This window comes from Geotrypetes seraphini, chromosome 1, assembly GCF_902459505.1.
Source record: "Geotrypetes seraphini chromosome 1, aGeoSer1.1, whole genome shotgun sequence".
In the NCBI taxonomy this organism is placed as follows: domain Eukaryota; kingdom Metazoa; phylum Chordata; class Amphibia; order Gymnophiona; family Dermophiidae; genus Geotrypetes; species Geotrypetes seraphini.
Window position 1 is genome coordinate 50,724,563 of NC_047084.1, and position 11,860 is coordinate 50,736,422.

Consider the following 11,860-nt stretch of genomic DNA (forward strand, 5'->3'; position numbering starts at 1 on the left):
CCTCAATCACAAGTTGCCTTGATACTGTTCGAGGATGTTCTCCCCGGATCGTCTCGAGGCGGATGCTTTCCTTCTCGATTGGACAGGCAGGTTCCTCTATGTATTCCCTCCCTTTCCTCTGATACTCAGGACTCTGGTACACCTCAAGTTGGTCCGCGTCACCATGATCTTGATAGCACCTCGGTGGCCCCGGCAGCCGTGGTTCTCCCTGCTCCTCCAGCTCGGTGTCGGGGAGCCTCTTCTATTTCCTGTTTTTCCTTCTCTGCTGTCTCATGGTCGGGGTTCGCTGTTACATCCCAATCTACAGTTCTCCTCGGACCTTCCTCCTTTAGTTTCTCTCAGTCGGTGAGGGATGTTCTCGAGGCCTCAAGGAAGAGCTCTACGTGACAATGCTATTCCTAGAAATGGACCAGATTTGCTGCGTGGTGCGCTGAACACCGTATGGAACCCTTCTCTGCCTCCGTGTCATCCGTGCTAGATTATCTTTTCCACTTGTCCAGGTCTGGCCTCAAATCGACATCTATTCGAGTCCATCTTAATGCGATTTTCGACAACAAACTTAATTTTCACGACCATATCAGTAACATCATGAAAACTACCTTTTACAGGTTACGTAAAATTCGATCTATTTCTAAATTTCTATGTCCCAAATCACTTAACATCCTGATTCACTCTTTGGTGATGTCTAAAATCGACTATTGCAATTCTCTTTTTAAAGGAATTGCTTTACATGAAATAAAAGGTCTTCAAATTATACAAAATGCATCAATTAAGCTAATAACCAAATCTAGAAAGTTTGATCATGTAACACCACTTCTTAAAAACGCTCACTGGCTTCCAGTTATTCACAGAATAACGTATAAACTTTGTATAATTACTTTCAAAACCCTCTATAATATGACCCCCGCTTTTTTATTTAAGTTATTAATTCTATATTCTGCAAGGAGAATTTTAAGATCTAATGAACAAAACTTATTGTCTATTCCCTCGTTGAAAATTATAAACACTAGACGACAATTTATTTTTTCATGTACTGCACCGCAGACTTGGAATGCCCTCCCTATTTCTTCAAGGGAGGAGAAGGAATTTGGAAAATTTAAAAGTAACTTAAAAACATTTCTTTTCAAGGATGCCTTTATTATCTTATTACCCTACTTTTTTTATTATATTTTTTATTTGTTACCCTCTTGTATTTTCCCTTAATGTCTTTTCTTTACTTTAATGAATTGTATTTCATCCCTCCTCACCTAATGTTAAGAATGTTAAATTGAGTGTAATTTAGTCCTTTTTAAGTATTTTATGTATTGTATTGTCACCTAACAAATGTAAATTTTAATATGTACATCGCTTAGAAGTCTGATTAAGCGATTAATCAAGAAACCTAATAAACTTGAAACTTGATTGCGGCCTTTCATCAGCCGCTTGAGGGGTTTCCCGCTTTATGAAGGGTGTCTTCAATGTTCATCCTCCACTCAAGCCCCCTCCGGTGGTTTGGGATCTTAACGTGGTTCTGGCTCAATTGATGAAACCTCCGTTTGAGCCCATTGATAAGGCTCATCTGAAGTACCTTACTTGGAAGGTGATGTTCCTGGTAGCTCTCACATCTGCTCGCAGGGTCAGTAAGCTGCAGGCTCTGGTTGCAGACCCGCCTTTTATTGTGTTTCACCATGACAAGGTGGTCCTGCGTACTCATCCCAAGTTCTTACCCAAGGTGGTTTCAGACTTCCACCTGAATCAGTCCATTGTTCTTCCGGTCTTTTTTCCGAAGCCCCACTCTCATCCTAGGGAGGTGGCGCTTCACACTTTTTTTTTTAATATATAAATTTTTATTGATATTTTGATAACTGTGAAAAACAATCACTTCAACAGTAAGCATGAATCAGCGTTGACAGTACCAAACAGAAAACATGGTATAATTAACAATGATAGTTAAACTCAATAGCAAAACCCCACCAGCCTTATCCAATTCTCTTCATCCCTACCCATCCCCTATCTCAAGGTCCCATCCCTGACTGTCTCCCAATCCCCCCCTAACCCCCCTCCCCCCCATAGCAGACAACATATCAGTCTGTACTAGGAGATACCCTAAAGTGTATCCAATAGCCCTTCCAATATTCTCCAGGTGCTAAAGTTAAGTACATAGGTGTGTCGCCTCTTTGCTACAGCAATCTCCATCTTCCCCAAAGATAACAATCGATTAACCCAGGCATCATGAGAGGGTGCCACTCTGTTTTTCCAGTGGTTGGCAATGAGACATTTGGCAGCCGCCAATCCCCAGCGAAGAAACTTAGTCTGCCAGGAGCGTTCCCTATTATTATATAGACCCAAGAGACAACCCTGAGGAGAGAGCACCACAATCTCACGCAAACATACAGACAAGGTATCAGTAACTGCCTTCCAGTAGGATTGAAGGTCCCCACACTCCCACCAAATATGTAAAAAGGATCCCACTTGTGAACCACATCTCCAGCATTGGTCTGAAACCCCAGGGTACATTCTTTGCAGCCGTTCCGGTGTATAGTACCACCTGGTAAGTACCTTGTAAGCATTTTCCTGAACCAAGGCACAGGAAGAGGCTTTATAAACCTCCCTACACATTACCTCCCAATCTTTGGCAGTAAATCTTATCTCTAAATCCCTCTCCCACTGTGTTTGAAAAGAATAAGTAGAGGGGGAATGTCCCCTCCAATATTGATACATCACCGAGAGTGGTTTCGGAACTTTCTGTAAAAGCAGCCACAAATTTTCCACGGTTTCCCGCTCCATCGACAATCCAGTATCCCAGCCCTGAGCCTGCATAAAATGTCTAATTTGAAAATAAGCAAGATAATCTCCGTCAGGGAGGTCATATTTCTTTTGAAGTATGGGGAAAGAAATGGGACCCGTCACTCCCACCAGATCCCGAAACACTCTTATCCCCTTTTGGAACCAACGGTGAAAAACCCGATTATCTCGACCTGCAGGAAATAGCGGTTCCTCCTGTATACTAGCCAGGGAGGATACTAGATCCCCACTCCCCAATTTAGTACGCACCTGGAGCCACACCTGTGTCAAATGCCTCACAAAAGGGTTAGATATGCCCCGGATCCATGTGCTCTGCAGTCCAGAGGTCCACAGCCCATATTTCAGAGGCATCCGACCACTGGAACTCTGTTCTAGCTGCACCCCACTTTTGTGTTCCCCCAATTCCCAATCAAGCACTAGTTTCAGCTGTGCAGCTTGGTAATACCACACCAGATTAGGCAATCCCCTACCCCCAACTTCCCGTGCAGCCCACAATAAAGATTGAGAAAGTCTCGGGGACTTACGTTGCCAAATAAAATTGCGAATTTCTCTTCCCAACGTCCGCAGTTCCCCCAAGGGCACCAGGACAGGTAGAGTCTGAAATAGGAACAATAACCTAGGTAGGACATTCATTTTAATGATAGCTATCCGGCCCCACCAGGACAGCCATAAACCATGCCAGCGTTGCAAGTCTGTTCTAATTCGACGATAAATAGGCAAATAATTGAGCTCATATATCCTCCCCAAATTCGATGGAATAAAAATGCCCAAATATTTGATCCCTCGCCCAGCCCATCTGAAGGGAAAACTGCCCCGTAACTCATCTACCTCCCTCTGTGTCAACGTCAGATTCAAAATTTCTGTTTTTACCAAATTTATTTTAAACCCAGAGACCTGCCCATATAATTCAAACAATGTTAAAAGATGGGGTATCGTGATCTCAGGCCGTCCCACATATAAAAGGATATCATCTGCAAACATCGCCACTCTGTGTTCCACCCCCCCACTAACAAACCCCACCAAAGATTGGTGTTGTCTGATAGCCACTGCGAGAGGTTCAAGAGACACTGCAAACAGCAATGGGGAGAGCGGACATCCCTGCCGAGTTCCCCTAAAAATGGGAAAAAAGTCTGTATAAGATTGGTTAATCCGCAAACATGCCCGTGGGGCAGCATACAGAGCTCGAACCCAAGCTCCAAATACGCCCCCTAATCCCATCCTATCCATCACATCCCATAGAAACCCCCAGAGGACCCGATCGAAGGCCTTTTCAGCATCCACCGAAATCAAAACCGCCTTATCCTGGCCAGCACCCACTTCCCAAAGTAAGTTGAGGGTTCTCCTGATATTGTCGCTGACCTGCCTCCGTTGTATAAATCCCGCCTGGTCCTGATGGATCAAGGATGGCAATACTTTCCCTAATCGTTGAGCTAAGACCTTAGCTATAATTTTAGCATCCAAGTTCAACAGTGAAATGGGTCGATAAGACCCGCATAATAAGGGATCCCGACCTGGTTTAGGTAATATGATCACCCCTGCCTCACCCATGGTAGGAGGCAACTGCCCCCCCCCCCGAAATTCCATTAACCACCCGGACCAAGAGAGGTCCTAACTGCGTCGAGAACTGTTTATAATATCGGCTAGTATACCCATCTAGTCCTGGGGATTTACCATTCTTCATCCCCCCGATCACCCCCAAGATCTCTGAGAGCTGTACTGGTTCCCGTAAGTATTCCCGGTCTGACTCGGATAATTCAGGAATCTGCAGCGAGTCCAGGAATCTAGTCTGCGCTTCAGCATCAGGTCGCCCTGGTGGACCATACAACTGAGAGTAGAAAGCCTGGAACTCACGCTGAATCATGGAATCCGTAACATGTAACTCCCCTCCCACCTCCCCCTTAATACTGGTAATGACAGTCCGAGATTGTTTAATACGAATATATCTTGCAAATTGGGCACTAGCTTTATTACTATGTTCATAGATATTGAGTTTAAATCTTTCACGCATACGTTCAGTGTCTTCCACCTGGAGTTGGTAAAGTTCATCCCGAACGCGTTGTAAGTGTACCAAGGTCTGAGGATCCCTCGTGTTCTGGTGGAGCAGTTCCAACTGAGCTAAGCGACTGCGCAAGTGAAGGAAAGTGCGGGCCCTCTGTTTTTTAAATCTAGCCCCCCATTTAATCAGTTCTCCACGGACCACCACTTTCAACGCATCCCATAAAATAGCATCAGATACCTCCCCAGTGTCATTCAACTCCAAATAATCCCTCATAGTATTCTCCACGGCAGAAACCACCTGAGGGGAACTCAGCAATGATTCATTAAGTCTCCAGTACTTACAACCCCCCCGATCTAACATATCCGTGCAGGATAACCACACCGGCGCATGGTCTGAGACATGCATCGGTTCTATGACTGCCTCACGTAGTCCCCCGACTTGATTCCTATGGATCCATAATCCATCTAGTCTAGTGTAAGTGTTTTGAGCATGTGAATAGAAAGTGTAAGATCGTTGTGAACCATGAAGCAAGCGCCAACCATCTACTAACCCAAGCGATCCCATGAGCTCGCGAAATGCTGCTACAGATTTCCGCAAGGATCTACGCCCCCCCCCAGAGTGATCCACTGCAGGAACCGGAGGAACATTAAAATCTCCCCCAACATAGATCGCCCCCTGAGCAAATGCATTCAAGGCCGCCCGTAAATTCCGGTAGTAAGGTTCTTGGCCTGAATTAGGGCCATAGATATTGACAATGGTCAAAGGGCGGCCCTGAAGTACACCCCTCACAGCTAGGCACCTACCATCCCTGTCCCTGTATACCTTGTCCACTTGTAAACCCAGACCCTTACGTGCTAGGATAGCCAACCCTCCAGCTCTTTTCGTAGCTCCCTCCCCCTGATGGGTCCAGGGCATATCATACTGTGGGCGCTGGAGCAGAGAAACGTCCCTGGGTCTCAAGTGTGTCTCCTGCAAAAGACAAATGTCCCATTTCATACGTTGGAGGTCTCTAAAGACTATGCTCCTTTTACCTGGACTATTGAGCCCATTTACATTCCAGGAGCCTATAACCAGTTCCGGATCTTTCCCGGGGGACCTCCCAGTTCCCAATCGCTGTTGTCTGCTATGCCCTTTGCAAATAGAACCCCCCCCTCCCCCCTCCCCCCCCGCCAGTTAGCTGATTCTCCCAATTTCGAATCAGCCATAGTAAGAAAAATGAGTCATACGGAAAAAGCCCATAAAATAGCACACTATAATGCTATACCTCTCATACATCCCTCAGTCTCTCCTTGCAGCCTCTCATCTCGCCATTCTCCCATGCACAATGAAAATAACCCCCATTCAACGACCACTCCAGCCGAAACCCTGTCCTCAATTGAACAACAATATCTTTACATTATAACAGCTCTTAACAGTGGAAAAAATAAAGAACAAGACAGTGCCAATAAACAGCAACCAAGCATATCATAGTCAGAGAAATAGCCTTAACGGAAATGTTAGAACTAAACAGATGGCATATTGCCCTAACAGGCCCAAATGCAGTCAGTAGGTAAGGAGACCAAAGTCCACCCAGGAAACTGGATCAGCCAGCTATCTTAGAAGGTTGTTTCGCTGCCTCAGACGTCAGAATTTCACCAACTCTGATCTCCATCGCCGAACCGGTCCTAGCCGGGACAGAGGTGTCTTGTGGTAATCGACAACCGAGGTCTTTCAGCGCCAACCACGCATCCGCCACATTGTCCACCCTCCTGTGTGTCCCATTGATGGTAAGATGTAGACCAAAGGGAAAAAGCCATCTATAGCGGTAGCCTTCAGCACGCAAAAGTTGAGTAACTTCCCTAAAAGATCTGCGTTTCTGGAGAGTAGCGAGCGCCAGATCTTGATAGACCCCCACTTTCAGTCCCTGCCATGCAAAGTTAGAACAACGGCGTGCAGCCAGTAGCACTCGTTCTTTCAATTGGAAATCACCAAAGCAGGCTACTATGTCCCTGTTGCCAGGTCCCCTGGCCGGGCCCAGACCTCTGTGAGCCCTCTGCAGATCGATCACCGGGGGCAGTGCTTGTGCATCCTCAGCAAGAAGAGCCTTACAGAAGTCTGATACCACTTCCCTGGCATCCTTAAATTTATCAGTTTCTGGTATGCCTTTAAAACGTAAGTTATTACGTCTAGATCTATTTTCCAAATCCTCAATTTGCCGTTTCAGGTCGTCTAGTTGCGCCACCGCAGTGTCCATCACGGTCGAATGGTCCTGCACTGTAGTCTCCACTCGGCCCATGTGTTCTTCAACGGCGAGCACTCTCCCACTAAGATCTCCCACCTCAGCTCGGATCTCTCCCAGCGCCGCCTTTACATCTGTTCTGAGCCCCACCATTTCTGCCTTCAGGTCCCGAAACCAAGACTCGATTTTTCCTTCGATTTGCTGTGCATGTGGTTCGGAACTAGTCTGAGCAACTTCAGGCTGTAAGGGTGCGGACGGCTCCGCCATCTTGATCAGCACCGTCGGCGAGCCTGGGACGTGCGATCGAGTTTTTACACTCGTGGCGCCGGGGTAGTGGAACTTTTCCAGCTTTTTTCTGCTCGCCATACAATCCGCCCGCAACAAACTCCCAAAGAGCGCGCCCTCGCCTTCGCGGTAAGCAATTATTATATTTTCATCCGCAAGCCCCGACAGAGCTCCGGAGTCAGGCGGCCATATTTCGTGATCGGCGCTTCACACTTTTGACTGTAAGAGGGCGTTGGCCTTTTACCTTCGCCGTACCAAGTCTCATCAGACGGCTCCTCAACTTTTCACCTAATCGGTTGGGCCACCCTGTTTCCAAGCACACCTTATCCAACTGGTTGGCTGCTTGTATTTCTTTCTGCTACGCTCAGGCTGGTCTCTCGCTGCAAGGTCGGGTCACGGGGCATAAAGTTTGAGCGATGGCGGCATCTGTCACTTTCCTCAGAGCCATGCCTATTGAGGAGATCTGCAAGGCTGCCACTTGGTCTTCGGTTCATTCCTTCACCTCTCACTACTGTCTGGATGCCTTTTCCAGGCGTGACGGCCAGTTTAGCCAGTCGGTTTTACGTAATGTTTTCCTAAATTGCCAACTTTCCCTCCATCCCTTTTTAATTTGCTTGGAGGCCACCCACATGTCGAGAACATGCTGCCTGCTTGTCCTGAGATAAAGCACAGTTACTTACCGTAACAGGTGTCCCTGAACTGAAGACCACGAGGAGGGGATGTGCCCTCTAGTGGAGCAGGAAGGCACGCATACGTGGGCAGTACTAGCAAAGTTGAGATCTTCAATCAAGTTTGCTTGAAAAGCTGTCCGCGATGGGGCTCCGTGGATGACGTCACCCACATGTCGAGAATATCTACCTGCTGTCCCTGGATAATACCTGTTACGGTAAGTAACTGTGCTTTTTTTCTTGAGAGGAGCAGAATCCCAGTTGTGCCTCTGCCACTTGAATTTCCTGGTGAAGGAAGTCAGTTGCTCTGATCTTTCCTAAGTCACAGCAAATGCCCATTGACCCCCAAAAGAGGCAGGACGGCAAGTCATTATTAATCAGTTGTATACATCTATGGGTAGCAAAGAGAGTTTTCTCACTGGGTTCCAGTGCTGTTTGCTATTTGAACTGCAGTGCTTAATGTGTGTAGCTCAGAAGAGAGATGTTTTTTTTTTTGTGGGTTTAGAAAAAAAGAAAATCCTATCCCTTACAATACAGGGGAAAAATCTTGGCAAATCAAGTTGAGAGCTGCTACTTACCGTAACAGGTGTTATCCAGGGAAAGCAGGCAGATATTCTCGCAACCCATCCACCTACCTGTGGTTGGCTTCTTTGCTAGCTATCTGAACTGAGGCCACGCTGAGGAGACTGTCACCTGCCGGGGTCTCGGTAAGGTTAAGAAGACCCCCGGTAGAGGGTAGCACACTCCTGACGTGGCTCCCAAAGGGGGAGACCTCACTGGTGTCTCACTATCTTGGGCTTTGCTAAAAATAAAGCACCGTGAGTCAAGTTGAACAAAAAATAATGTGTAAAGTTTAATTAGTCACTTGCCACATAAATCATACCAGATATTATTATAGTCCAAGTTTCCTTTCTTCCCAAACCAGGGCAAAAAGAAAGAAAACAGAAAACAAAAAGACTTTTAACTTTCACCCAGTCCAGTGAAAGCACAGCAAGCTTTCTATCAGGTATACTTCCAGTCCAGGTTTTAGGGCTTGCTCTACCTGATCACACAGTCTCTGAGAAACACAGCACAATTAGTCTCTTAGGCAATTATCTAGCCTTGAGCTGGAGTCCTGGGCTTACTAACCAACACAGTCCAGTTTCTTCACCAGGTATTTACATTCTTGAATATAAAGTAAACTTTAAGCAAAAACAAAAGACAAAAACTGAAGCCTTACTGCAGGCTCCTAAACTTCCAGCCCTGATTAGCTCACAGTCCTTTGGGCTTCTCTTGAGCTTCTGCACAGCTGCAGTGTAGCCAGATAATCAGGCTGCTGCAGCACTGCTGTAAGCTTGTGTTACAGCACAAACAATCAAAATCAGTTCTGCCAAAACTCCTCTCCACTATTATTCCTGTACAGCCTTGTACCTGCAGTGTTAGTGGAAAGTTGCCAAGCCCACATCCATGGCTTCTTCCATAACGGTCTCTGACATACACTCTTCATCCAGGTCCATGCTTTCTGGTGTATCCAGCTGCTCTGCTGGCTCCTGAGGCATTGGAGCCTCACACTCCATTGGCTCTGGAGTGAGGTCTGGCCTTCTCCTGGCCCGGAGAACTCTCTCTGCCAGACTCTCTTGGGCAGCCTCCTTTAATGCTCTGGAGAGCTGCTTAACAGGCTTAGGGCCACGCCCTACATTGGGTGATTGTGTGCCTAGCTTGTGTGTTCTTGGGCTCCCCCTCAGGCTAAAGGGCAGAATATCACTGAGAGCTTGATTAAACCTCTTAGTGTGACTGGAAGCTTTTCTGGGCCGGGCAGTTAATCTATACTCAGGGCACTGCACTAGGCTAGAAGACTCAGGATAGGCAGCTAGGCTTTCAGGATCTTCTTCCTGATCCTTCTCAGGGAGAGTCTGGTCTCGGGTAAGAGACTGAGACCAGGGTTTCACTCTGACATGACCGTCTCGGGGAGCGGAAATGTCACAAGACGCATGCCCTAGGTCGGGCGGGAGGGGCATGCTCGCATGCGTGGGCCAATCACAAGCTTGAAGGTCTTCAAGCAAGTCTGCTTGCGAAAACGTCCCCTAGGGGGCTCTGTTGATGACGTCACCCACTTGTTGAGAATATCTGCCTGCTATCCCTGGATAACACCTGTTACGGTAAGTAACTTTGCTTTATCCCAGGACAAGCAGGCAGCATATTCTCAACATGTGGGATGGGTGGGATTCTCACGGGAACGGGTGGGATTTCTGTCCCAGTGCAACTCTCCAGTTTGGACAAGTTCCTGGAGAAAAAGTCCATAGTCTGTTATTGAGAGAGACAAGGGGGAAGGAAACCACTGCTTGCCCTGTATTGGTATCATGGAAAATTGCTACACCTTGAGTTTTGGCCAGGTATTAGTGACCTAGATTGGCCATCATGATAATGGGCTACTGGGCTTGATGGACCATTGGTCTGACCCAGTAAGGCTTCTCTTATGTTGTTAAGAAGTCTCTGTTTTTCAGTACAAAACCTGAGATTTCAATGAAAATCTATGGTAAGACTACACAGTAAAGCTGTCACCAACATAATTCTGCTCTCAGCTAGAGAGTTGCGCGGGGACAGAAATCCCACCCGTCCCCGCCAAAGTCCCACCCGTCCCCATGAGGAATCCCTCCGTCCCCGCGAGGAATCCCCACCCGTCCCCGCGAGGAATCCCCTCCGTCCCCGCCCGTCCCTATAAACTTCAGAAATAGTTATTTCATTTAATTATGCTACTGAATTAAAGGCTCTGGTAGAAACCCTCCCTTGGTAGCCACTCGAACCGCGAGGCTACTCTCCTTCTCCTTACCTGCCCTGCCTGCAGCACAGAGCCGTACGGAAGTCTTCCCGACGTCAGCGCTGACGTCGGGAAGACTTCCGTTCGGCTCTGTGCTGCAAGCAGAGAAGGTAGGGAGAAGAAGAGCCGCGCGACTGAGTACATCTAGCACCGCAGGAGCCCTGCGACCCTAGGGGGCGTCCCCACGGGATCCCCGTGACCCGAAGGGGGAACCCGCGGGATGCCCGTCGTCCCCGTTCCCGTGCAGAATATACCCAGATGAGAAACCTTGGTTGAGGGGGTGGGAGGTCTCTGATGTGGGGCTTAATTGTGTTGGTCTGGATGAGGAGACTGACGTTTATCTGAAGCAGATGGGTATGAAACAGGTGGTGCCAGTCCAGAGCCATTCTGATATATAGATGTACTTATTTTATACCAGGTGCCAATGACATAGTAAGGGGGGGAAGGGCATCACTACTGACCCAGTGCAGCATGAGGTCTTGTTGCAAAGAGTTGAACAGCATCTTAAACTATCCTGACTATCTCAAAAACTCATTGAATACTTGAGTGTTTTGAATGTTTCTGGAGTAGTCATAGGCAGCGGAATGTTTTTTGGGGGGGTCCTAAAGCTTCTCCCTAGACTTGTCTCGCTTGCTCTTGTCTTCCCCACCTAACTCCTTCCTGGTCACTCTCATTTAAAATCTTCAGGCAGTGGCAACGAGTGAGCCTACTGCAGAATGAAGACTTCCGGGGTATGCCAACGACAGGGGATGAGGTGGATAGGGGAGACAGGAGAGCCATCTCTTCTGAACAACTGCCAATTTTTAGGGGTCCTTGGCCTCCGAGGCCACCCCTATTCCAATGCTCATGGAAATAGTGACTATAGATCTTTCATTATTATTCTGTATTTATTTATTTATTCATTCAATTTCCTATCGTTCTCCAAAACATTTTTTCCATGTCTGTCCTAGTGGGCTCACAATGGTGCTGAGACTGTAACTACAGTATCACAATAAAAAAAACTGCCACATAATTTATTTCTATATTGGTTTTGATGCTTCTATTTGTTTTGCTCATGCATCATGCTTGTTATAGTATTCATTTTTATTTTCTATTCTTTAACCACAATT